The sequence below is a fragment of the Carassius carassius genome, chromosome 11 (assembly GCF_963082965.1).
Source record: "Carassius carassius chromosome 11, fCarCar2.1, whole genome shotgun sequence".
Lineage (NCBI taxonomy): Eukaryota > Metazoa > Chordata > Actinopteri > Cypriniformes > Cyprinidae > Carassius > Carassius carassius.
Genome location: NC_081765.1, coordinates 25,441,473 through 25,466,672, shown reverse-complemented (window position 1 = coordinate 25,466,672; position 25,200 = coordinate 25,441,473). Strand labels below are relative to the sequence as shown.

The 25,200-nt window shown below is 36.9% G+C and overlaps 1 protein-coding gene across 1 annotated transcript in view; it reads left to right on the top strand.

Moving 5' to 3' along the window:
• The first annotated feature begins 2,514 nt into the window (after nt 1-2,514).
• Nucleotides 2,515-25,200, top strand: part of LOC132153084 (semaphorin-5B-like) — a 153,743-nt gene continuing 131,057 nt past the window's right edge. The window contains exon 1 of the mRNA XM_059562268.1: nt 2,515-2,646. The gene's annotated coding sequence lies outside the window, so the exon portion shown is untranslated. The remainder of the gene's footprint in view (nt 2,647-25,200) is intronic.

Here is a 25,200-nt window from a genome sequence, read left to right as displayed (position 1 = left end):
CTTGTGATTATTGCATATCGCCACCTACTGTACAGGAGTTATTCATATTGATCCCGTATTTCAAAAAAATAAAAATAAACTCAGTTTTGAGTATATTTCTTTCCATCCCTCGTTCCCTACGAATTGTATTTTCTTCTTCCATTTGGTATTTATTGCATCTAAACAAGCCATGTTCTACATCTTCATGGTTTCTGCAATGTCTGGCTATGCAAGTGCCAGTCCATATATAATAGTGGAACAGAGTGACAGGGATCCAACACCGCCACCCCGAATGTGATTTTGAAGGGTCCCATAGCAAATTCAGTGCATAGGGCCTAGTATTCCTAATGATGGCCGTGGATACTAGTGATGTGTTCATTAAAATGTGTGTGACTTTAGCTCATTTAAATTATTTATCAGCCATGCAGAAACAACGAAATAACATTATAGTCTAATGACTCACTGGTTTTTGAACACAGGCTTCAAAACTAATAGCAATTAGCCTATTTTGGATTGATAGGAAGTGTTCAATGAATGAATGAATGAATTGAGTTACAAGATGGTTTCAAAATTATTTTCAACACAGTCTATTAAATTGAATGAACTACAGTCAGACTGAAAATGTGAATGTATTTTAATGTATGTTTAATGTACAAAACATAATGCAAACACTTCTGGCTTTGCAAGCAAATGGCCCGACCTAAAATTATCAAAAATGATCTGATAATTGATAAGTTGTCTTATGTTTGTGAAAGAAAACATAAGCACAATTATTTACAAGTATATACTGTATAAATTGCATAAAAAGTTACATAAAAAAAACACTATGCACTATAAAACTCTCTATAACCTGTTTGACCTTGATTTTTATAAATCATGTAAGTGTTAAATGGTGTGGTGAAAACTAGGGACACAACTGTAAATGTTCTTTGATCACTGGCAAAAAATCTTATTTTTTGGCCCACAGATTGATGAACAATTAGAATAAACCATTCTTTTGCCAAGTAATGCCATTTGCCTAACTGCAGTCAGTGGTTTCCAAATAAAGCAATTTATCAGCAGCCTAATTAACTGGCAGTCAGAAGTATCAGTTTTGTATATTTTTATTTAACAATACTTGACTATTTTTCAAATTGTTCCAAGGTAGTTCCTCAGTGTTGCTATTTCATTACCATATTAATAAGTATTTTCTTATGTTTTCATGCCTCATTACTTAAGGAAAGGACTTAATAATGGATTTAATAATAGGCCTATAGTAAGAATTATCATATCATATTTGCAATGTTCATGCTTATGTGTCAGACACACTGTAGTGCCACCACCTGGATGTGACAGTGGTTCCACACAACTGTCTTAATTGCACTGAATCACTTCCCCCAGCTGCTTAATGCATATTGCAACTTGCAGTGTTTGGGCATAATGTAATTCCACAGTAGGCCTATTCACTTTCACAGTTTAAGTAAAGCAAATTTTTTTTTTTTTTGCTAATTTATTTATAAAACATGCATTTAAAGTTAATATTGTTGGACAATTGAAATGTGTTTGAATGTTTATAGGCCTATCTATTTTATTATTATTTTTATTATTTTAAATAAAATAATTCTATAAATCTTTATATATATATATATATATATAATATGCAGACTACTAAATAGGCATATTTAGGGGAAATAAATATTTGGTGGGCACATTATTAGAATAATAAACATAATAATTACTTATTTCATTCTTATACTGCAACTCTCTATAATCTCAATAATCTGTACCTGTAATCTCTTTGGAATGGACTTTAGTGTTCTCCATATATATATATATATATATATTTATTTATTTATTTATTTAAGTGACATTTTTGCACCAAGTACTGGTTAATTTCTGACACTGCTTCTAACTAAATCCAATTTCGTCACTAATAAAAGGTGCCCCAAGATAATACCATGTATTTGGTATCACTGTAAACCCATGTGCTTTTGAACATTCTTTGATAATTTTTAAAAATGCTTTGTAAAAGCCTGTAGCATGAAAATACAGTGGTATATGAATATGGTAATTGTTCAGTACCACATATAAAAGTATCATGCCATTCCCATATAACATGTACATCATGAGTATCAAGGTACACCATTATATAATGGTACAGTGGTATATTGTGTGGGTTTATTGACTGCACCACACCAAAACCAAAGCATGATTATATGCCATATTGCCCCTTATGGCAACATTGTGAGATCCAAACAGTTAATTAATTGCCATGGTACCTCACTGATTCTAGGGACAGACTATCCAGTCTGAAAATAGGGGTGTGCTGAATCCCAAATGACTATGTCTTATTGATCATTTGAAACAGGTTAACAGAAACGTTTCTATTACAGAAATGTATTTAGAAAGTAAAAAGCGAGCTTTAACACCTGATGCAACCACTGTTGCAAACATTTGAGCAGCAGCTTCCTAACAGAGTTTACACCCCCATTCGTTTGAATTACAGCTGCCCTTTTGTAGTAGCCTCCTCTTTCCAGCACAGCGCAGTGAAGCAGCTGCAGGTCGAACTGTGGAAGTCATTCACAGAAAAGAGACACTGCACAGGAGACCTACACAAAGCGGAGATTGCGGTTTATGCGTTGCGTTTTATGTACGGTAGAGTTTACTCCAGAGGAAGAACACCAGAAGGTAAAAACACTCTCAGATATCATTACCTCACCTTTAAATGTAGTAATTTATAGAAACCGCCTTTAATGTTTTTTGGACTAGGATGATACTTTCTGAACTTCTGTGGTCAAGAGTTCAGCGAATCTCTGTGATTTTTTTTTATTTAGCTATTTAATTATTTCTTTTTTAAAATCTGGAAAGAATATAAACATATGTTTATATAGTTTCATCAGAAATACAAAGATTTAAAAGTAGCCTGTTTCTAATAACCATTTGCCAATGGGTTCGCATGAACGAGTAGCAATTTTAGTAGCCTAATTTAGTTGCTTTAAATTGATTAAAGGTTATCTAATAAAACCTGGTTTATAAGCACATTTTCTCTCTTTATGGTGATAACAAAACCCTTACTGTGGGCATGTTATGTCCTCTTCTCTCAGTGTTTTATCAGAGAAAGGTAAATGTTACATATGAACACTGTATTCAGTACAGTATACACCTTTATCTTGACGCGGAATTTACTCCCTGCTCACGTTCTGCTCAGGATCCGAGGAATTTTCCTTTGGGATCGAAACGCTCGAGCCCCCAGTAAAACACGCTGCATTTCACTCTTTTATCATCGTTTGGCATTTGAGGGACATATTTGTACTTTTATAATCTACTTTTAATCTACGTTTGCACAAGATTTGTGAATAAGATTCTCAGAAGAGGTGGAGGGAAATGTTTTCTCTCAGCTACACCTAGGCTACATATCGTTGTGTTTTCGCGGAACTTTATAATCCTTAACAGAAAGACTATTCGTATATTTTATTTGTCATTTGGATACCGTGACCAGTGTTTAGCTTTTTACATAGGACTATTTAAAAAACAAAAACAAAAAAACAATCGTGAGTCACTATGTTTGACACTGAAAGACACTGTCAGATTTATGTGAATGGTGGACAATGGTGGATGTTATCCATAAGACATTTTTAACAGGCTACAACTTGTATTCTTCATAATCACATACAAAAAAAACTTTCTTTTATATTGCGCCTTTAACTTTAGCTCGCTTTAGAACAACAAAACAAAGGCGCCAATGCAATGAAACCAGATGTAGTCTACAGTAAAAAGAGGTAAGACCAATGGCTTACGTCAATGTGAATATCAAGCCTACATAAACAGTATTATCAAATATTTTGAGTTTACTTATATTTTAGGACGTGTTTATGTTTAAAACTTATTTTGGGGGTCATATCTGCAAGACATAGGCCTATTTATTGGCTGATTTAACTCTTCATTCTTTCTTCATTCTTCATTTTTATAATGAGCTCAAATCTGTGCTTCGACTTTCTTACACAAAGTGGGTCAAATTTCATTTATTTGTTTTTAGCATTCCCAATGATAAAACCTAGGCTTTTTAAAAAAAATAGTACTTAATTTTAAACCTTTTTACTTTACACTGTCGTTTGAGCAGAAACGATTGCATTTTGGTTCGCTTTTGATGAAGTTCTCTTCGCGAACCGAAGAGCAGGTGTACAGAACATAGATGCAGCGATGCTTAACAACGGTAGGGGGCAGTGTCGAGTCTTGTACCCAATGCACTCTCATAAGAGATGGCTGATAGAACACAAACAGAAGGAAAATCACCTGTTGGCCTGGAACAATCCAAATCAGTGGCGCTACATCTGGGAATCTATCTTCCTGCGGAGCTGTAACTCCAATCAAACATAGCCTACCTGAAGCAACTAATCAAGGTCTTGTGGTTTATTCCAGAGTAATAACAACAACATTGTTGAAAATGCTGTAATTTCATCAAAAACAAACGATTGAGCGGTTCAAATCTGTTCCAATCCTTAGATTACTCATTGTTGGCTAAGTAGGGATAAATGATAGATGCATTTGATGTTCTTTTAAGCTAAAATCAAAGAACTTTTATGTATCAAGATGTGCAAGCTTGCATGCTGCTCTCCCAGGACAACATCAAGGTTTGATTTTAGACTGATCAGCACATTCGTTTAGAAAATGAAGGGGCTTGAAAGGAAAATCATTATGGATCCAGGTATAGTATTCTCAAAAAAAAAAAAAAAAAGGGGGAACGTGCTTTGAAATCTTGTTTTTTTTTCTTCCCATAGACTCAGTTTCATCCTTGATAGTGGTAGGGTGAATGAATCCTAAGATATTTCCCCATTGTTAAACCTTGAGAACCCATTGTCTTTCATTTATAGTGAGAATAAATTAGGCCTGGTTTAGTATGTTTAGCTTGACTGTCCTCAGGGGGATTTGGAGCTTTATTTACACGCTTATTCTAGTCAAGCACCGTCTGTCCACTTATTCTTACCCAAACACTCTTCATCACAATGTTTATATGGATGCCTCTTGGAAAAGCATGTATATGTTGGGTTTGTTTAGCTGAGGCTTCACTAGGATCAAGCATCTCAATTGTTTATTAATGATGCTTTATTCTTGGGTTCTTGATCAGGATTTCTATAGGTTCAGACTGTGCTTTCAACATCAATTTCAAGAGCAAACCTCAAGGTGGTCCTTATAGTATGACTCACTCGCAGAAGTCTGACACTCCACAGTAGATTATCACCATCACTCATGATGAAGGAAGTCTAGCACTATTGTGCATGTCTATGTGTGCCTGAGGCAGCTTTGGAACATCTCTTTTAACCAAAGAGGCTGTTTGTTTACCGGTTCATTAAAGGCTTTGTGTATAAGTATTAATATTCATATAGCTCTCCCCCTCCCACCACTACCACTTATGTCAATCTATACATATGTTTTCATAGTGCATGAGGCCACACTTTTCAAATGTAAAGTAGGTGTTCATGTGTAATGATCTTATGAGATCCCTTGTCAGTTTGTAAGTGATTAAGTAGTGGCCTCATCTGGACATCGGTCAGTGAGTGACATCCATAGAAATGAGATGTGGAAATGCAAGGAAATCTGATAATTTGCATTCGATATCAGAATAAATGATTTTAGCACTGAGTGATGACTTAGTAGCCCTTTATCAAAGTTTTAGCGATGCATACGTAAGATGTGTCATGTGAATTATTTCTGATGTGGAGTCATCATTTGAGAAGGACAGTATGGATAAAAGTTTAATGGGAAAGAACTTGATCTGACTAGATTTGACTGCATGGAATAGAGTGTCAATGTCAAGTGTACTTCTGTCTTGTTTTGGGGTTAATGAGTTGTTTGAACTTTCAGAAAATTCTGTCATCTTTAGCTCACCCTCATTTCTTTCCAAAACTGTAAGACATTTTATTTTTCAGAAATATTTGTCCATGCAGTGGAAGTCAATGGTCACCAAAACAGTTCAAATTATACTTTGTGTACTGCAGAAGTATTAAAGCCACACGGTTTCTGAACATTATGAGAGTGAATGAGGTGTAAAGTCATATAAAGTTTCCTCTGAAAAGCTGTCAGCAGCTTGTACAGTACATGCTCATAATAGAGTTTTACACATTCATTAATGTCTAAAGAACATTTTCTCTATCATAACACTTCTACGAATATTAGATCTCCTCAAGGCACCCAGAATTCATCTTTCTGAATTATCCTAATGATATCTTCCATAAGAACTGGTCTGCTAATATGTTCCAGTTAAAGTGTGGCGCGCGATATGCCTGAGTTTCTAGATAAAGCCAGTTAAAGAGCTATTTATGAGTCGACATCATTCAAAACCCTCTTTATTATCACTTTTTTTTAGCTTTTAAGAGAGAAATTGCATGTTTAGTTTTGAGTGTTAAGCTAAAGTTAGTCTAGGAGCTGGATCCTACTTTTTGTATGCAGTGTTTCAAAGCATTTTGGAGGGGTGTGAGCATTTTGCCAGTGTAGGCAGACATTTTTAAAACCATATTTAAAGGAATGTTTCTAGCAGGCTCTTCTAAAAGGTCTCTTAGTGATGTTAGCTGTGTGATAAGCATAATAATCGCTGATACTGCCCTGATGGTTATGTATCCTGAAAATTATTTTTCATTTGACATTCCCTTTTTCTGGCATTGATAAGAAGCCTCAACAAGCTTTCATGTTCTGCAATTGTGGCCAGTGTTTTATTTAAAGAAGTAGCTCACTTCATTGCAATGGTATCATTTACTCAACCTCCACTTGTTCCAAACCTGTATGAGTTTCTTTCTTCTGTTGAACACAAAAGAAGAAGAAAAAAATAAATATATATATATATATATATATATATATATATATATATATACAGTATATATGTGTGTGTGTGTGTTAATATCCGAACAGTTGATGGGCACCATTGCCTTCCATAGTAGTAAAAAAAATACTATGGAAGTCAGTTGTGCCCATCAACTGTGTTCTTCTGTGTTCAACAGAAGAAAGAAACTCATACGGGTTTGGAAGAAGTGGAGGGTGAGTAAATGATGAAAGTGCACTTCTCCTTTACTCTTCCCAAACCTGGTAGCCATGCCTGTTTCTGCCATATCTCTGTGTTAGCTTTTGAAAGAAGCTTCTTGTTTTACCAGTTTTCATAATGAGAGTGTTAATGTACATGATAAATATAAACTCTATAAAACCCTTTACTACATAGGTAATCTGATGCATTCTCACATGACAAACTAGGAAGTGCTTATGAGGATGAATAGGGCATTAAACTTGAATGATTCACTTTACTGTAAATGTTATGTCCACATACCTCTGCTTCCCACATATGTCCAAATTGAATGCCAGGCAGAAAGCACCTCAAAAAAATTAAAGAATCTGACCATATGGACCATGGTCATATTCTTTTTTGCTGTTTACATAGACTGTCATTAAGTGATACGCTGATCTAAAATCTGTAAATTTTTGTTAAATACTGTAAAATTTATGGTTTTTGCAAGTAAAATCTTTGAAATAGAGAGAGAGCCAGAGCCATAATTAAGTTGACCATTCAAATAATTATCATACCGTATTTTTCGGACTATAAGTCGCACCTAAGTATAAGTCACATCAGTCCAAAAATACGTCATGACGAGAGAAAAAACTTATATAAGTCGCACTGGACTATAAGTCGCATTTATTTAGAACCAAGCACCAAGAGAAAACATGACCATCTACAACCGTGAGAGGGCGCTCTATGCTGCTCAGTGTAGGCTACAGGAGCATTGAGCAGCATAGAGCGCCCTCTGGCGGCTGTAGACAGTAATGTTTTCTCTTGGTTCATTTCTCTTGGTTCATGTCAAATTAATTTTGATAAATAAGTCGCACCTGACTATAAGTTGTAGGACCAGCCAAACTATGAAAAAAAAGTGCGATTTATTTGGTTCTGAAAGAGGAAACTTAGCTTATGGTGTTCCCAGGCTGTCTCTGAACGGGAATGAAGGTTTTTGTGATGTTCTCTATTTTGATCCCCTGATTGGTGTGAATCGTTGCTTTTCATGAAATGCTTCAGTATTATTCTTGCTATCAAGGGGTGGAACAGAAGGAGTTTGGTGGCCTTTGCCTGCTTCTCAAGAATATTGTAGGAACGCCCTGCTGTCTTTTGTTTGTCAAGGGGGTAGGGATGGTGGGGTGTGTTGAATTAAATGTATTCCCCAAACAGTTCATCTGGAGCTAGGCTGGAAAAACAAATCGTGTTGATGGATTTTCATCTTGGGCTGTGAATTTTTCATAATATGTGGCTGCATATTGTTTTAAAATGTGCAACTGTCCGTAGCGCAACCCTTCTGAATGTCAGAAAACTGGTGTGGATGAATGGTGGGGCGCTACTCCGTCTGTGAAATGTGATCTGTGATACGGCTGAGCTGCTCGATGTCTGCAGCCCTAATTAATACTTGATGTGACTGAAGGCGCTCAATTTGTCTGGAGTCTTATCTTGTCAACACGTTTGTTGTAGTTTTTTAGTTTTTTGCCAAATGTCTTTCAGACAGACGGCTGCTGATACGCAGCAAACAATTAAACCTTGGATAATTACGTTCTATGTTGTCATGGAGATGTTTCTACACAAATCAAGCGAGACGCATTGCTCACTCTTGTGGGTTCTAATTAAACGAATGCTACACTTCCTTAATCCCACCTTTTTCGCAATTGAGAAATCGCGTCTCTTAGCAGGCTGAAGTAAGTTTTCTCTCAAGAGTTCCTGTCAGCTCCTGAAGCCAGTGAGACGAGTGGCAAAATATCTTTAATAAATAACAAATGTCTAGATGTAAATGCTTCCAGTTTGAGAAATCAAGTTATCTGTTTGTCATTTGTTATAGTGAACAGTGGATTGCCAACTTAATATTTGCAATGCTGGTTTTCTTCAGCTCACTGTCAAGGGAGGGATGCAGTTGTATGTAAGCGGACGTGAAGGAATGCATCTTTTCATTGGCATTGTTCGGTCAAAGGAAGCTTCAATGAGGAGACAGGGAAAAGGGTAGAGACCAAAATGCTCCCACAGTTGATTTGCCCATTGTGGGGGAGGAACACTATGCCCATTGATGGTGTTGTTGGTGAAGCCCCCAAAAGCTGGAGAAAGGGGGCCCATTCAGTGCAATGGGTGACCCTGCACAACTATGGGAGCTGGGTGTTGATGCTTTTGTGGAGCACGGTGGGAACATTGTCCCCATTCTAGTGATTTAATACCCCAGGTCTGAGGCACTTTGCTATCTCCCCTAAAATGTTCATGTTCAGTCCTGTATCTTTTTCACAAGGTAAAATGTCTAGTTCATCGCTCATCTATTTCTGTTGGGAAAAGATGAATGAGCAATTTGCAGTCAAATGATCTGTGTTACCCTATAGATATGGAGCCTATTTCCAATTGGTAACTGTGAGATAAAGTTTAAAATAAGGCATAAAATCACATTGTGCGTTATAAATGAAGATGAAGATGAGAGATTTCAAGTCAGCTTACCTTTTTTTTCACTCTGAAACAAAAATTAGCTTTCATATCATAGTTTTCCTGTAGCTCAATTGGTAGAGCGTTGCGTTATCAAGCGTAAGGTTGGGGGTTCAATTCCCCGGGAACACATGATAGGTAAAAATTGATAGCCTGAATGCACTGTAAGTCGCTTTGGATAAAAGCATCTGCTAAATGCATAAATTAAATTTATTTTCAATAAATGTAATATCAACAGGATGGTCCAGCATAAGTTTAAATAAAATACTGTTGCTACTAACTTAAACACATTTTAAACTGATTCACCATAGTTCAGATGTTTATGAAGTAGAGTATAGCTTTTCCAGTAACAAGCTGTTTTTTCCAAGCAGTGTGACAAAATGCTAGATCACTGTTTAAAATCTGGTGATAAAAAAAAGTTCTCCTAGATAAAGAGTTTCATATTTAAGCATTGGGAGTCCAATTCATGTAGTGGATCTGGTCGTTTGGTCCAAAAATGAATCTAAAAATATTGTTACAGGAAAGCATTTTGCTAAATGGTTTGATTGTGTAAATTGTGGTTTTTTAAAGTTAAATCATAAGTAAATTATAACTTCAGAGCTTTACAGAGCTGAGCTGTTGAGAAACGAGATGGGCTTAAATGACTTAAATTATGAACACTAATGTAGAGCCACCACTTTACAGATATAGATTTTCTACTCTCTGACTTGTCACTGTCCACTGAGAATCTTTAATCCAGTGTTTGCACACCTGATTTTTTATCACAACCTCTAAACGAAACAGAGAAATCAATTTTATTCAGCTCGGCTAAATAAAAGAAAGAGTTATTATTTAGTCTGACAATTCTTTCTTTCATCCTCTGGCTAACAGTAATTTCCAGAAGTGTATGAACTCTAATATTGAATTTTGATACGTAATTCAAAAAGGCCACAATAGCCTGGCATATTTCCAAAATGTAGATTTGAATGGAATGCCTTTCAGTTCCATAATGACAGACCATGTAAACTCTGGCTGTAAAATGAGATATTAATTACCCTTTGCTTTCAGTCACATTTGAATACAGCTAGACAGATGAACAAAAGGCCTCAGAATGGAAAAAGCCACCAGAGTCACTTATCAGGTGCATTCAAGATTCATGCCGTGGATCGAGCCTCTTATCTCTGACCTGAAGTGATCTTCCTCTTGGGGCTTTGCCTTTCTTCCACACGTGGATTCAATATGTCTTACACCCCATAAAGGTCTATAAATTGTCCCCTTGAGGGAAAAAATGAAGATCGGACTAGGTTTCCATAGCCGTGGGAAAAGTGTCATATTTGGCCTTATGTTGAGTCAAGAAGTGTTTAAGCTTACCACAGATTTAAAGAGATAGGCTTACAGTATATTAAGTAAGTTCATACCTAGAAGACTTATGTTTTGGCTGTGGTTCATTCTGTAGTCTATAGTCATACATTTAGCATCAAAACGTATTTTCTAGTTTAGTCTAGCCTGTATGTAGTGGTTGGTTGCTGTTTCTATAGTGATAAGAAGTAGCTCTCGGTTGGGTCACAAAAGTCTGTCTCAAACACATCGACAGACAGAACCTTGTTTGACAGTGATTAATGTCCAGTCCACATCAAAACACAACATCCAGGGACCGCCCTGTCTCAATGAGTAATGCTAATTCCATCCTGCACTCATTATCAATAAATAATAAAGTTCATGCAGATTTATGACCAAAACTAGTGAGTTAAATATATGGGGAATCTGAAGGCTCGGCTTTTGCTGCTAGTTTGTTAGTGTGAGGAGTGGTTACCACTCAAAGATCTGGTGGAAATCATTTTTCTTTTGAAAAATGACTAAGAGGTGACCCTGTCCCCACTTCCAACTTCCAAGTCTGTGTCCTTGCAGGGTAATGAGTAATGTCAGGATCTGAATATTATCCTTGGGCTGGGATGGTTTTCTGTTAAGTGGATTTTCTTGATTCGCTCAAGATAACCTGTAATGGGGATTTCAGTTAAAAATCTATCAAAATCTTTGTTCTTGATTTACCATTAGTCAAGAGCAGCTCACAGCTGTCCTCAGACGTCAGACTTATTCTCATGTGACCCATATGAAAATTCCTTCAGTTTTCTTGGTACTGCTTGTCCTGCTGGCATGCATGTCAATCCACATTCTGCTTAAGTTATGTTGTGTGCTACATACTGTTTGATATACTATATTTATATTGTGGGCATTGGGGTGTGCAGTGAAGTAGGATAGACACATGGATGGATGAATGGATTAGATATCTCTTGCAACGACACAATGCATGTGAAATTGAATATACCTAGTTGGTGGGTGAAGCAACTCATAATGTAATAACCACATAATGTAAAAACTGCACATAATGTAATAAGTATTACATTATTTTAATATAAATGTAATGATTTTCTCAAAATGTAATACAATCTTGTGCTCATAATGTAATAACAATTGTTACATTATGAGAAATGTATTACATTATAAACTGTTAAAATTTCTTGTAATATTATCATAATTTATATAAAGATACTTAGAATAAAGTATAAGGACATTTAGAATATTTGTGCTGTTATTTAGCCTATGTGTATAATATATATACAGTAAGAGATATATACAGAGATAAATGCCGAAATGAATCTCTGACGTGAACATATTATTTGCTTTGCTTAATCTTTTCATGTACAAATGAATTTCATTTTAGAATTAATTTGTACATGAATGTATTAAGCAAAGTAAATATTTTCACGCTGATATTTATTAAGATGACATTGTGTTAGAATCATGAAAAAAAACCTCTTTAATCAAAATTCTGAATGCATTATTCTAGTATGTGTATAAAATACCCTTTATAATTTCAAATGCACTGAGCCTGTCACTCATCTCAGTTCATTGGTTCAATGGACATGTCTGTGATTAGCTACACTGCTCAACGCTGCAAACATTGTAAATAGAAACATCTGATGCTCTCCAGAGTGCAAATATAAATATGCACAGAAGAGTTTGCCAAATATGTAATTATTACAGTTTCAACTAAGGGTGCTCTTTTTTTGTGACATGTTAAACTGCTTTCTGTATGGATTTAATTTGGAATGTTGCTTAAATACGGGAAAAGTTGGCAATAACGCTTTGCATGTTTTAAACACTTAGATTGTGTTCTTACGTTGACCATGCATTAAATACACATCCTTGAAAGAGCGCAGTTTGCTGACATATATACATCAAAATGATTGCTAGGAACAGTTCAGTTGTGCCCCTACTAAATTCTATGTCCTTGAATTGAAGACATTTTTTCTGAACAAATTTTGAAAAAAAAACTAAAGTTTCCAAAATCTAATGCATTCTGGGATAGATTGCGTTATCTGCCTCAGGCAACGGCAGCATGGAGCACCAGTTGAATGAACAATTCTTCATTTTAATAAAAGTTATAACATGAATGTATATCAGAGGTAATGTTGAAAAATAAAGTCCAGCTTACATTCACACATCATTTCTGTGCCTATAAGTGGTTTTAACCAGGGAAATCATCAGTATAACAGCCTGTGAAGAATGTGTCAGTTAGGTGACATTTACCTCAGGAAGATAAATCTGTCTAATCATAAATCACAAGTTATAAAAACATAAGGCCTATACATTTGTGTAGAATATAAAAAAGTTTTTATAACAGCCATTTAAATGACTATTCCCCCGTTTCACAGATAAGGCCTAATGCCAGACTAAAATGTAAATATGAGCTGGTTCAACTGAAAGAAACTTGTTCTTTCTGATCTTAAAATATATTGGTGCCTTTATTGCGTCTCAAAATGCACTCCAGTAATGTTTTTTTTTCTAAGACACCTTTATAAAAATTATGGAAATGTCCTAATTGAACTATGGCCTAATTCTGGCTTAGTTTAAAACCTGTCTGTGAAACCAGGCCTTTATCTAAAATATTTAGCATGTCATAATCACAAAATTAGTAAGTAAAAAAAATTCACCATGTAGCCTAATAAGCCTGATTTTCATTTAATAAAACTATGATTGTTTTTTTGCTCAAATTTATTTTATTGAAAGATAATTATGATATTGTAAACATAATAATAATTGTTTTAAATTATGTGCTGGTATTACCTCATGAACTGTTATTACATTATAAGTGACTACAGTGTGTTCATAATGTAATACATTTCTTATACAATAACCTATTAGATTATGTGAAAAATCGTTATTACATTTAAAAATTATTATTATATTATGAGCTTAAAATTTTTTTACGTTTTGAGAAAATTATTACATTCTGAACATTTTATTACAATAATAATGTAAAGTAATATGCATTACATTATGTAAAGTTTTTACATTATGTGCAGTTAATTCATTATGAGTGCATCAAAACTTAATTAAAATCTAGCTCCATCTATAGCAACAATACCTTGTATACCTTTTGAATTTTTATTTATTTATTTTTTAAACTTAAAAAAATCCGTAAAAATGTGGTCATCAGATTTGAACCTGAAATCACACAATTTTCATAAAGTTCACACATTAGTCATAATGGATTTACAGAATCACCACTGTTTTAATTTTAATTGTTCCATAAATGCCACATTATCATTGTATGATTTATAATCATGCTCACCATTGTATTTTACATTATTTGGAAGTCTAATTGGATGGATAAAAAAAAGCTAGTAACTAGCAACCTTGTCATTGCAGTCATGTACAAGAAGCAAGGTATTTGGCTCAGTAAACTGCAACTTAATTGCTACTAGCCCTGACTTGCTTCTTGCCTTAAGTGAAAGTGCCAGGCACAGGAACACATACTATGAAGAAAGTGCCATACTAGCACACTTCTGTAAATCAGGCAGGCAAAATGTTTGATGTTTAAAGTAAAAATGTCTTCTTATAGACCTCCCCTTCTAACAGTAGAGTGCAAGGCCTTGGACAAGGGCCCTATTGAAAGCTTCCCAAGAGGAAAGTTTTTAAAGTTTTAGAGGGTTTAAGGGGGATATGGACCTGCATGCCAACGCACTCTGAACTACAAAGGCAAAGATGGAGGTGGATGAAGGACCCTCTGGAAGAGCAGTGGATAACCAGTTCAGTCGATCTGTGAATCCAGGCAATGTGTCCCAAGAGTACAACCAGTGCAACCAATTTAAAAAAAAATCAATATGGTGAGTGTAAATAATGCATTGTAGGACCTTCAGAGCCATCTTGGTATTTGGTTTTTCTTTGTGATTTAAAGGAAATGCAACAAACATATGAAAAGGTTTCTATTAATTTCACCATCTGTATTTATTTACGCTTTAAGATCAGATGTACTTCATCTGTCTGGAGCGACTATATTGGCCCCACCGATCAATGTGAGTTGAATGTTTTCCAGATCACCAATAAAACTGCATCGAGCTGCTTTCATAAGCATTCCCCAAGGTTTCTCTAGCCTGATATTATGAATATAGATATATATGCCTTTATATTCATAAATTGATAATTAAACTAAAGTTTGCAGAGGGTCTTCTATACTAGTGTGACTCAACTTCTCCAGATTTTACATTGGACGTCAAATACAACGCTAAACTGAATTAGCATGTACTGTATCAGCCCAATGACTTTGTAAATGTCATTTGAATTTTAGAGGTTTTATGATTCGAGGTGCACAATGAAGCATTGTAGTTTGTATGTGCTCATCACAAATCTCATATACGTAATGTGGATTGATGATGGTGGCATATGGCACAACCTGTCCATGCTGCTTCTCCCAAAGTACAATGGATTTGTGACCTAATTCAGCAGTTTGATTGAATGCACAGTTTTTGATGTTGATGTCTTAGTAAAGTAAAGGGCATGTCAGAGGTATAATTCATATCAACATTTGGAATCCCTCAAGTCGTAAACCTGTATTGATTTATTTTCTTCTGTAGAACTTGAAGATATTTTGAAGAACGTTGGGTACCAAACAACATTCCACCCTACTAATCGAAACTCATAATATATATATATATATATATATATATTAGGGGTGTAACGATATGCGTATTCGTATTGAACCGTTCGGTACGAGGCTTTCGGTTCAGTACGCGGTACGCATTATGGACCGAACGGTTCGTTGGACTAATTAATTATATTTGGAAAATAAAAAGAAATTGTGAAATTTCGTAACAGGCAACGCCCCTGACACCCCCGAAGAAGAAAAAAACACCAACTTATATGTTTATGTTAGGCTACTCAGTCAGGCGCTTGCTCACTCAGTACGCGCTGAAGGCGTGTTGCAAAATGGCCAATGCGTTTAACAGACCAGAAATAGAAGATCCTCCAATAACCAACAGGTCTGGTGTTTGGGTGCACTTTGGATTCCCTGTAAGCTATAATGGTGATGGCAAGAGAGTGGTGGATAAAAAAAACAACAACGCATCTAGGGTAGACCAGCGGGAATACAAAAAAAAAAAAAACACCAGCGGGAATACTTGAAACATGTCAACTCCTTTACGCCGACATCACCTTAGTGTGTCAGTATCTGGGTAAAGACAAAAAAAAGGTGAAACATACACGCAACAAACTATCCCCGCAGCATTTAGACAGACATTTCCAACTGATTCAAACAGGGCAAAAGACATCACCACGGCGATTGGTAGGCTACATTAGCCGCGGATATGAGACCTTACTATTTACCATTCATTCTATCATCACCATTATAGCTTACAGGGAATCCAAAGTGCACCCAAACACCAGACCTGTTGGTTATTGGAGGATGTTCTATTTCTGGTCTGTTAAACGCATTAGCCATTTTGCAACGAGCCTTCAGCACATACTACTGAGTGAGCGAGCGCCTTACTCTGTAGTGGAAAACGTAGGCTTTAAGAACATGCTTAATGTAATTGAGCCCCGTTACAATATTCCTTCACGAGCCCATTTCAGACAGACCGTAATTCCTGCTTTGTTCCAAAAAACATAAGCTCTTTAGAGAACCAATTGAGTAAAAACACACTCAATATAAAGAGTTACAGAGTTCCATATAAAAATTTACATCTTTGTATTTGTTCATAACTACTACAATAATATAACATTTTCATTTTTTCTTATAAGGAGCTGTTTTTGTTTTATACAGCATGCTGCTAAGAAAACACCATAGAAGATGGGTAAAGAATAGCTCCATCATTGTTCAATGTAAAAAACACTTTGCTAGTTTTAATAAATACATTTTTTTTTTAAAAATCAAGGAAATTTATCTGCCAATTTTTTCTTTTTGCTGTATCTAAAATGTACCGAACCGTACCGAACCGAACCGTGACACCAGTGTATTGTATCGAACCGAACCGTGAATTTTGTGAACCGTTACACCCCTAATAAATATATATATGTTCCACAGAAGAGAGAAAGTTATACAGGATTAGAACATGGGGATGAGTTTTTTTTTTGGGGTGAACTAGCCCTTGAATTATGCATGATTTTATGATTTGTTGCATTCTGTTATTTTAGCATGTACCTAAATCTCCCCAGCTGTCTTTGCCTGTAAAAAAGACCTGCAATTCCCTTTTCATGGCATGACCAACAGAACATGTATGTAACCAGTGTAAGTCTTCTACTACTCACGCCATCAAGGGAAAGAAGCTTAAGGGCCACCTCATCGACTCTCTGCCTCCTGTGGTACTAGTTCCATTTCATCTGGCCTAGGGTGGCCTGTTCATCCCGTAGGCATGCAGAGCTGATATTTGGAGGTTTAGATTCAGTGCTGAGCCAACATGAGCCAACTTCACATGCCCCCCCCCCCCCTCACTAAATACCAATCTCCCTCCAACTGTTAACAGTAAACATGTCTTACTGAGTCTCAGCTGGCACTGAGCCCGGCAGCCCTCAGCAGTTTACAATGTAGCGACAGCCCAGCCTTTGACTCTACAAAAGCGTGCTTCTATTTATTAGGGTTTGTAAAATGACAGAACTGCTGCCACTGTGCTGTGAGTGGAATAAACAAGACATAAAATAGAAGCTTGTTAAGTATAGACGGCCAATTTGTGCTGCTGCTATGCTGCGTTTAATCTTTTTTTTTCTTTTCTTCTCCTCTCTTAGAAGTTAGTATCACTGTCAATAGAAGTGAATTCAGTGCCAATGTCGGATGTTTTTTTTTTTTTGTCTCTTTGAGATTTACATTGTAACAATGAAAAAAGTACAGTCATGGCCAAAAGTTTTGAGAATTACATAAATATTAGTTTTCAAAAGGTTTGCTGCTAAACTGCTTTTAGATCTTTGTTTCAGTTGTTTCTGTGATGTACTGAAATATAATTACAAGCACTTCATACGTTTCAAAGGCTTTTATCGACAATTACATAACATTTATGCAAAGAGTCAGTATTTGCAGTGTTGGCCCTTCTTTTTCAGGCCCTCTGCAATTCGACTGGGCATGCTCTCAATCAACTTCTGGGCCAAATCCTGACTGATAGCAACCCATTCTTTCATAATCACTTCTTGGAGTTTGTCAGAATTAGTGGGTTTTTGTTTGTCCACCCGCCTCTTGAGGATTGACCACAAGTTCTCAATGGGATTAAGATCTTGGGATTTTCCAGGTCATGGACCCAAAATTTCAACATTCTGGTCCCCGAGCCACTTAGTTATCACTTTTGCCTTATGGCATGGTGCTCCATCGTGCTGGAAAATGCATTGTTCTTCACCAAAGTGTTGTTGGATTGTTGGAAGAAGTTGCTGTTGGAGGGTGTTTTGGTAACATTCTTTATTCATGGCTGTGTTTTTGGGCAGGATTGTGAGTGAGCCCACTCCCTTGGATGAGAAGCAACCCCACACATGAATGGTGTCAGGATGCTTTACTGTTGGCATGACACAGGACTGATGGTAGCGCTCACCTTTTCTTCTCCGGACAAGCCTTTTTCCAAATGCCCCAAACAATCGTAAAGGTTCTTAATCGGAGAATATGACTTTGCCCCAGTCCTCAGCAGTCCATTCACTATGCTTTTTGCAGAAGATCAATCTGTCCCTGATGTTTTTTTTGGAGAGAAGTGGCTTCTTTGCTGCCCCTTCTTGACACCAGGCCATCTTCCAAAAGTCTTCGCCTCACTGTGCGTGCAGATGCGCTCACACCTGCCTGCTGCCATTCCTGAGCAAGCTCTGCACTGGTGGCACTCCGATCCCGCAGCTGAATCCTCTTTAGGAGACGATCCTGGCGCTTGCTGGACTTTGTTGGACGCCCTGAAGCCTTTTTACAAGAATTGAACCTCTTTCCTTGAAGTTCTTGATGATCCTATAAATTGTTGATTTAGGTGCAATCTTAGTAGCCACAATATCCTTGCCTGTGAAGCCATTTTTATGCAACGCAATGATGGCTGCACGCGTTTCTTTGCAGGTCACCATGGTTAACAATAGAAGAACAATGATTTCAAGCATCACCCTCCTTTTAACATGTCATGATGTCAAGTCTGCCATTCTAACCCAATCAGCCTGACATAATGATCTCCAGCCTTGTGCTCGTCAACATTCTCACTGAAATGATCTCAGCAGGTCCTTTAATGACAGCAATGAAATGCAGTGGAAAGGTTTTTATGTAAAGGATTTATGTAATTCTCAAAACTTTTGGCCACGACTGTAGATGTGGGCTTTTGAATTGGTGAGAAACCATTAACTATCTCTGAAGAGTACCTTTTATTTAATGAATAGGATGGATCAAGCTTTGAGATACGGATTTAATAACCAGAAAAGTGGCTTTTTATTTCACTGGAAGTGTTTGTTAAACGGTTAGTTCACCCAAAAATGAAAATTATGTCATTAATGACTCACCCTCATGTCGTTGGAAACCCATAAGACCTCCATTTATCTTCGGAACACAGTTTAAGATATTTTAGATTTAGTCCGAGAGCTTTCTGTCCCTCCATTGAAAACTTATGAACGGTACACTGTCCATGGTTAGAAAGGTAATAAAAACATCTTCAAAGTAGTCCATGTGACATCAGAGGGTCAGTTAGAATATTTTGAAGAATCGAAAATACATTTTGGTCTAAAAATAGAAAAAACTACGACTTCATTCAGCATTGTCTTCTCTTCCGTGTCTGTTGTGAGCGCGCTCACTGCAGTTTAGTGATATCCGGTTCGCGAACGAATCACTCGATGTGACCAGATCTTCTTGAACCAGTTCACTAAATCGAACTGAATCGTTGTAAACGGTTCGCGTCTCCAATAAGCATTAATCCACAAATGACTTTTGTGTCGAGAATGAGTCAATCGTTCTTTCGTTATCTGGCTCGGCTCTGTGTTCATCTTCAGTTATCTCTTCACAGCAGTTCAGTCAGTGTACTGTTTGAGTGCATGAATTACTCCGGGACATTGGTTTGTTTTAACTCGGAGTGTCAGCCACATTAAAAAAGTTAACAGCTTAAGTCATTAGTGGATTAATGCGTATTGGAGATGTGAACCTTTTCAAACGATTCAGTTCGATTTGGTGAACTGGTTCAAGAAGATCCGGTCACATCGAATGATTCGTTCGCGAACCGGATATCACTAAACTGCAGTGTTTTGAACTCGCTCACAATAGACACGGAAGAGAAGACAATGCTGAATAAAGTCGTAGTTTTTGCTATTTTTCGACCAAAATGTATTTTCGATGCTTCAAAAAAATTCTAACTGACCCTCTGATGTCACATGGACTACTTTGATGTTTTTCTTACCTTTCTAACCATGGACTGTATACCATAAATACGTTTTCAATCGAGGGACAGAAAGCTCTTGGACTAAATCTAAAATATCTTAAATTGTGTTGCGAAGATGAACGGAGGTCTTACGGGTTTGGAACGACATGAGGGTGAGTCATTAATGACATAATTTTCCTTTTTGGGTGAACTATCCCTTTAACAGTCCCAGTTCTGATGTTGGCAGTGTTGACAGTTAAATAAGTACTTAAGGAATATCAGATCACTTTTGATCTTTTAATAGGTCCTTGCTGAATGACTCTATTATTTTCTTTCATAAAAAAAAAACAAATAAAATAATCTTACTGACCCCAAAGTTTTGAATGGTAATAAGTTTTCATGTTTGATATGTTGCATTGCCTCCAACATGAATTTTGCCTATAGGTCCTCCAAATGTCTAGAAACTGCCATGCATGTGCCTCAATGGCCATATATATCTGTCTGAAGCTTACATACATAGAAATAAATTTATGTAAAATGCAATAACATCTTAAGCTGGACTTTTTTTTGTTAGTCATGACGTTATGAAGCTGGCAGATGCTGCTTTTAGTGTTGTTATTTGCCATTTGCACGGAGAAGAAAAAGCGGTGACTGCATGTGTGGCTTGTCTCACACTGCTTAAATTCAAAAATTGATCGTCCAGTCACTATCTCTAAATGTGTTGCTTATCTATTTCAGCTCTCCGCTGCTAATGAATGCTAGACCTCACAGACATTTATCTGTGAGTGAGTTTACATTTGATCCTACGTCAATTATCTATCCTCTTTACATCTGCCCTCTGAAGTCTTAATTATGACATTGATAGAGATGCTGCTGATCAGATCTTCCCTCTGCTGCTGTAGTTTCCTGCCACAGTGACATTAAGAGCGCACTGTACTGCTTCAGCCCATTGTGACAGGAGAGAAAAACAGAAAACAATCATGTTGAATGTAGGTCTTTGTAATATGTAGTTGTTAGGCAGAGACTGTCTCAACAACATGACAGAGATACAATTTAATTATATCATATACACTATAATTCATATCTTTGGGATTAAGATTTTTTAGGGTGCATGAAAGAAGTCTCTTATGCTCACCAAAGTTGCATTTGATATATGTAAAAAAATTGTGATTTACACACACACACACACACACACACACACACACACACACACACACACACACACACACACACACACACACACACACACACACACGTTTACACACACAGTTCTGGGTGTGTGTTCATGGTGTGTGTGTGTGTTCACTACTCACTGCTTCGTGCGTACATTTGGATGGGTTAAATACAGAGTAAAAATTCTGAATATGGGACCCCATACTTGGCTACACATCATGCCACTTCACTTCAGTTTGAATTAACTGTTTTTTTATGTATTTTAAAATGTAAAAAATGTAAAGGCAAAGCTGAATTTGTAGCAGTATTTTGTATTTAATTTTTTTTTTAAAGGGACAGTGCTGCTCAAAATTTTTGTAGAAATCATGAAACTTTTTATCAGGATTCTTTGAGGTATAGAAAGTTCAAAATATATTTTTTTTAACAATGTAAAGGTCTTAAATAACTTCTGATCAGTTTAATCCATCCCTTGCTAAATAAAAGTATTATTTCTTTAAATGGAAATTTAATGTTATTGTGTGTGTGTGTGTGTGTATTTATATGTATTTATATGTTTGTGTTTTTAATTTCTTGTTAAAAAATAAAGAAGATTAACCTGATGGTGATAGCTACTGTATGTTGAGATCAAATGATCAGATGACAAACAATACTTTGTGCTCCATTAATTCATTTGTTTCTTTGTATCTGAGTAATTCTAACTTCATTATATAATTTCTTGAAAATTTTCAGGCTTTCAGACAGTAGAATAAATGTTTCTTTTGTGCTTTTCAGGCACTCAAAGCATTCAAGAAACTCAACCCCAACAGTGTGCAGAATCTGTCTTAAAGATGCGACAGTGCTTACCACACACCAGGTTTTGGTGGAGAGGAAAGCGATATAGTCAATTATAGCTGGTATGATTCAGAAGCTTTGATGGATGGGGGACCACTGGGGAAATTTGGCCTGGTGTGCACCCACACAGATCGCAGGGTAAGCACTCCTTGACGGCCTCACTAACACTTCTTCCAGCAACTTTAATTTACACAAGAGGTGTCCCATCCATGTACAGGCCAAGCTCAGCCCTACTTTACTAAAGCAGGTTATTACAGCCTGTTTTTGCTCAAATGAATTTGAAAGAAAATGTTTTTAAAAACTTCTTTATTTAACCATTAAGCAATTTAATCATCAGGGCAGATGCTTAAATGAACTAATTAGAGTATTGCGTGTGTTAGATTGTGTTGAGTAATGTGTTTTTGTATTGAATGCCTGAATAAATCTCATTCATTCCAGTCCAGAAGATTAGAATATTTCAAAGAGTTCATACAGTCATATAAAAAAATGATAGATTGATTAACATGCTTACATTAAGTAAGTAAACGAAGTGTGTGCCCCCGATGCTTTGAAAAAAAGACAGCTAGGTTGCCCATCCAGGGGTTATTTGTTTTCTGTAATGATCTCATTAAAGCGAGAGGTTTACTCTGAATCATTAATCACCCTGTTGACCATCAGGAGAGGGAGCACATTCTGTGGCTTTGTGATTCATCTGACTGGCAGTAATTACTCACAGGATTGGCACTTCATCCATTGACTTTAATTCAGTTTCATTTATAGAAAAGTTCCAGTGTGTTCATTAGCTTAGAACTCCAACAATGACATGAAGCAAGTTAGTTGGCAAAAATTGAGAGGTGAACATTTAAGGGCTCCAGGCATTGAGTGCCTTAGAAACTCTGCTGTGATCTTGACTTTTGATGTCGCTGATGCTTGATGTAGCGTCACAGACAGACGCTGGAGACTAAAATCCTCAGTATTATTAAAAGCAACAGTTAAGAAATATATAGTGTTTTTTTTTTTACATCTAATAAATGCTATTTTTAAACTTTCTATTCATCAAAGTATCCAGAAAAAAACTGTATCATGATTTCTTAAAAATTAAAAAAAAAAGCAGCACAGCTGTTTTTAAAATTGATAATAATAAGAAATAATTTTTGCACTCCACATCAGCATATTAGAATGATTTCTGAAGGATCATGTGGCACTGAATACTGAAGTAATGGGAGCTGAACATCACAGGATCGGTATTGTGTGAGACATAATGCATTATAATTCTACTTTGAATAAAACAAACAGTAAACCATAATTTTGAGAATAGACTTAAACTAGCAGTTGAGGAAAGGGCAGTCAGTTTAATACATCATAGTACATAATATCTATGTTGCTGAGAGTAATATGCATATATAATATCAAGCACAAACTACTGAAAAGTTGGCAGATGCTATTTATAGTGGCACTCCAGACTTGTTGCATTGATTCAGGATGGGCGTTATTAGATCCACTGTGGGAGGCGTAATTACTGCAGATGCGGTCCCTCCGATCGCAGTCACACCGGGCCACCGACCCAGCTGTGGACCACATTTCTCAGCCTTTCATTGGTTGCCTTTTGTGTGGGTCTTCAGCCTCCTGCTGACTAAATGCAATTGATATAAACAATGCCTATGTTCAGATTATAGGTCTAAATGCTCAGTTCTGTGTTTTCTCCTTCAGATTGAATCTTGAAATGGCCCAAATCGGATTTAACATTTTCAGTCCTTATTATGAATAAAGTCCTGGGGCCTGTACCATGATGGTAGATGAACAAATTCAGAGTTGCAGGATTAGTTTCGAGTTGACAAAACCAAACCTCTCCAATTCAGCATTGTTGGGACCATGATGCTGATCATCAACCTTCTTTGTCAACTCAGGCTTTGATCCTGAGTTTTAGGAGCAAATGCACATGAATGTGTGACATCACTGGCGAACAGCAAATCACGAGCCTTGCAACAAAAAACAAGTTTGAATTACTTCTCACAAGAGACCCAGCGAGATTCACTAAAGATTAAAGGTTTTGCTAAAGGTTGAGAGATTGAAGAATAACAAATTCAAAACGTCATATGAAAAATGAAGGAGGACAAACAAAATAAATAATCTTGCTCTATCAGTGCAGTGACAAGTGAAACTTGTTAACTTAGTTTATACATTTGAAAATATATAGTGATAGAGACTCGAACATGTAAGGTCAGATTTTTTATTTTTTGAATAGTGCAATCTATTGATACTACTGTCACGTTCGGTGTTATGGAAAACACAGGAGAGAGAACCAATAGCGAGTATGTCTTTAATAAGGGGTAATCCAAAGAGAATACACAGTCCAGGCAGGGTCAAAACCGGTAAATCCAAACATAACATAAACGAGGCAAGGCAAGGCAAGACAAGGCATTGACAGACATGAATTAACGTTTAACACAAACAAGGACTCCGTGACTAAGACTCAAACAGACCAGGTATAAATACACAAAAGGATAATGGGGAAACAGGAGACAGGTGGGGAACAATCAATTAACTAAACAAGGAGGAAGGTGACCAAATAAGGAGACAGGAAGTGATAAATGATAAACACTGTGGGAACTGAGGACACCTAGTGGAAACCCAGGGAACACAACCCAGACACTGTGACAGTACCCCCTTACTAAGGAGCGGCTCCCAGACGCTCCAAGACAGACACAAAACAGAGACCAGGAGGGAGGCGGACAGGTGGAGGCTCAGGGGGAGGGACGGAGGGCCAGACTAACAGAAAGGAACAGGGACCGACATTAACACAAAAACAAAAGGAGAGAAAAACAAAAAACAACATGAAGCCCCCCAGGGCGGAGCAGAAGACCACCACACCCTTGTGGTCAAGGCCAGAGTCCTCCAGGGCGGAGCGGAAGACCACCACAACCGTGTAGTCAGGGCAAACGCCCCCCAGGGCGGAACGGAAGACCACCACACCCTTGTGGTCAAGACCAGAGTCCTCCAGGGTGGAGCAGATGACCACCACACCCCTGTGGTCGATGCCGGAGTCCAACAGGGCGGAGCAGCAGACCACCCAGTGACTTGACTTAACTCTGAAAGTTCAACGGTGACTGGCCCTGACTCTGGAGAGGTCACTGGCACCTGAATCGACTCTGGAGAGTTCACTGGCCCCTGACTCGCCTCTGG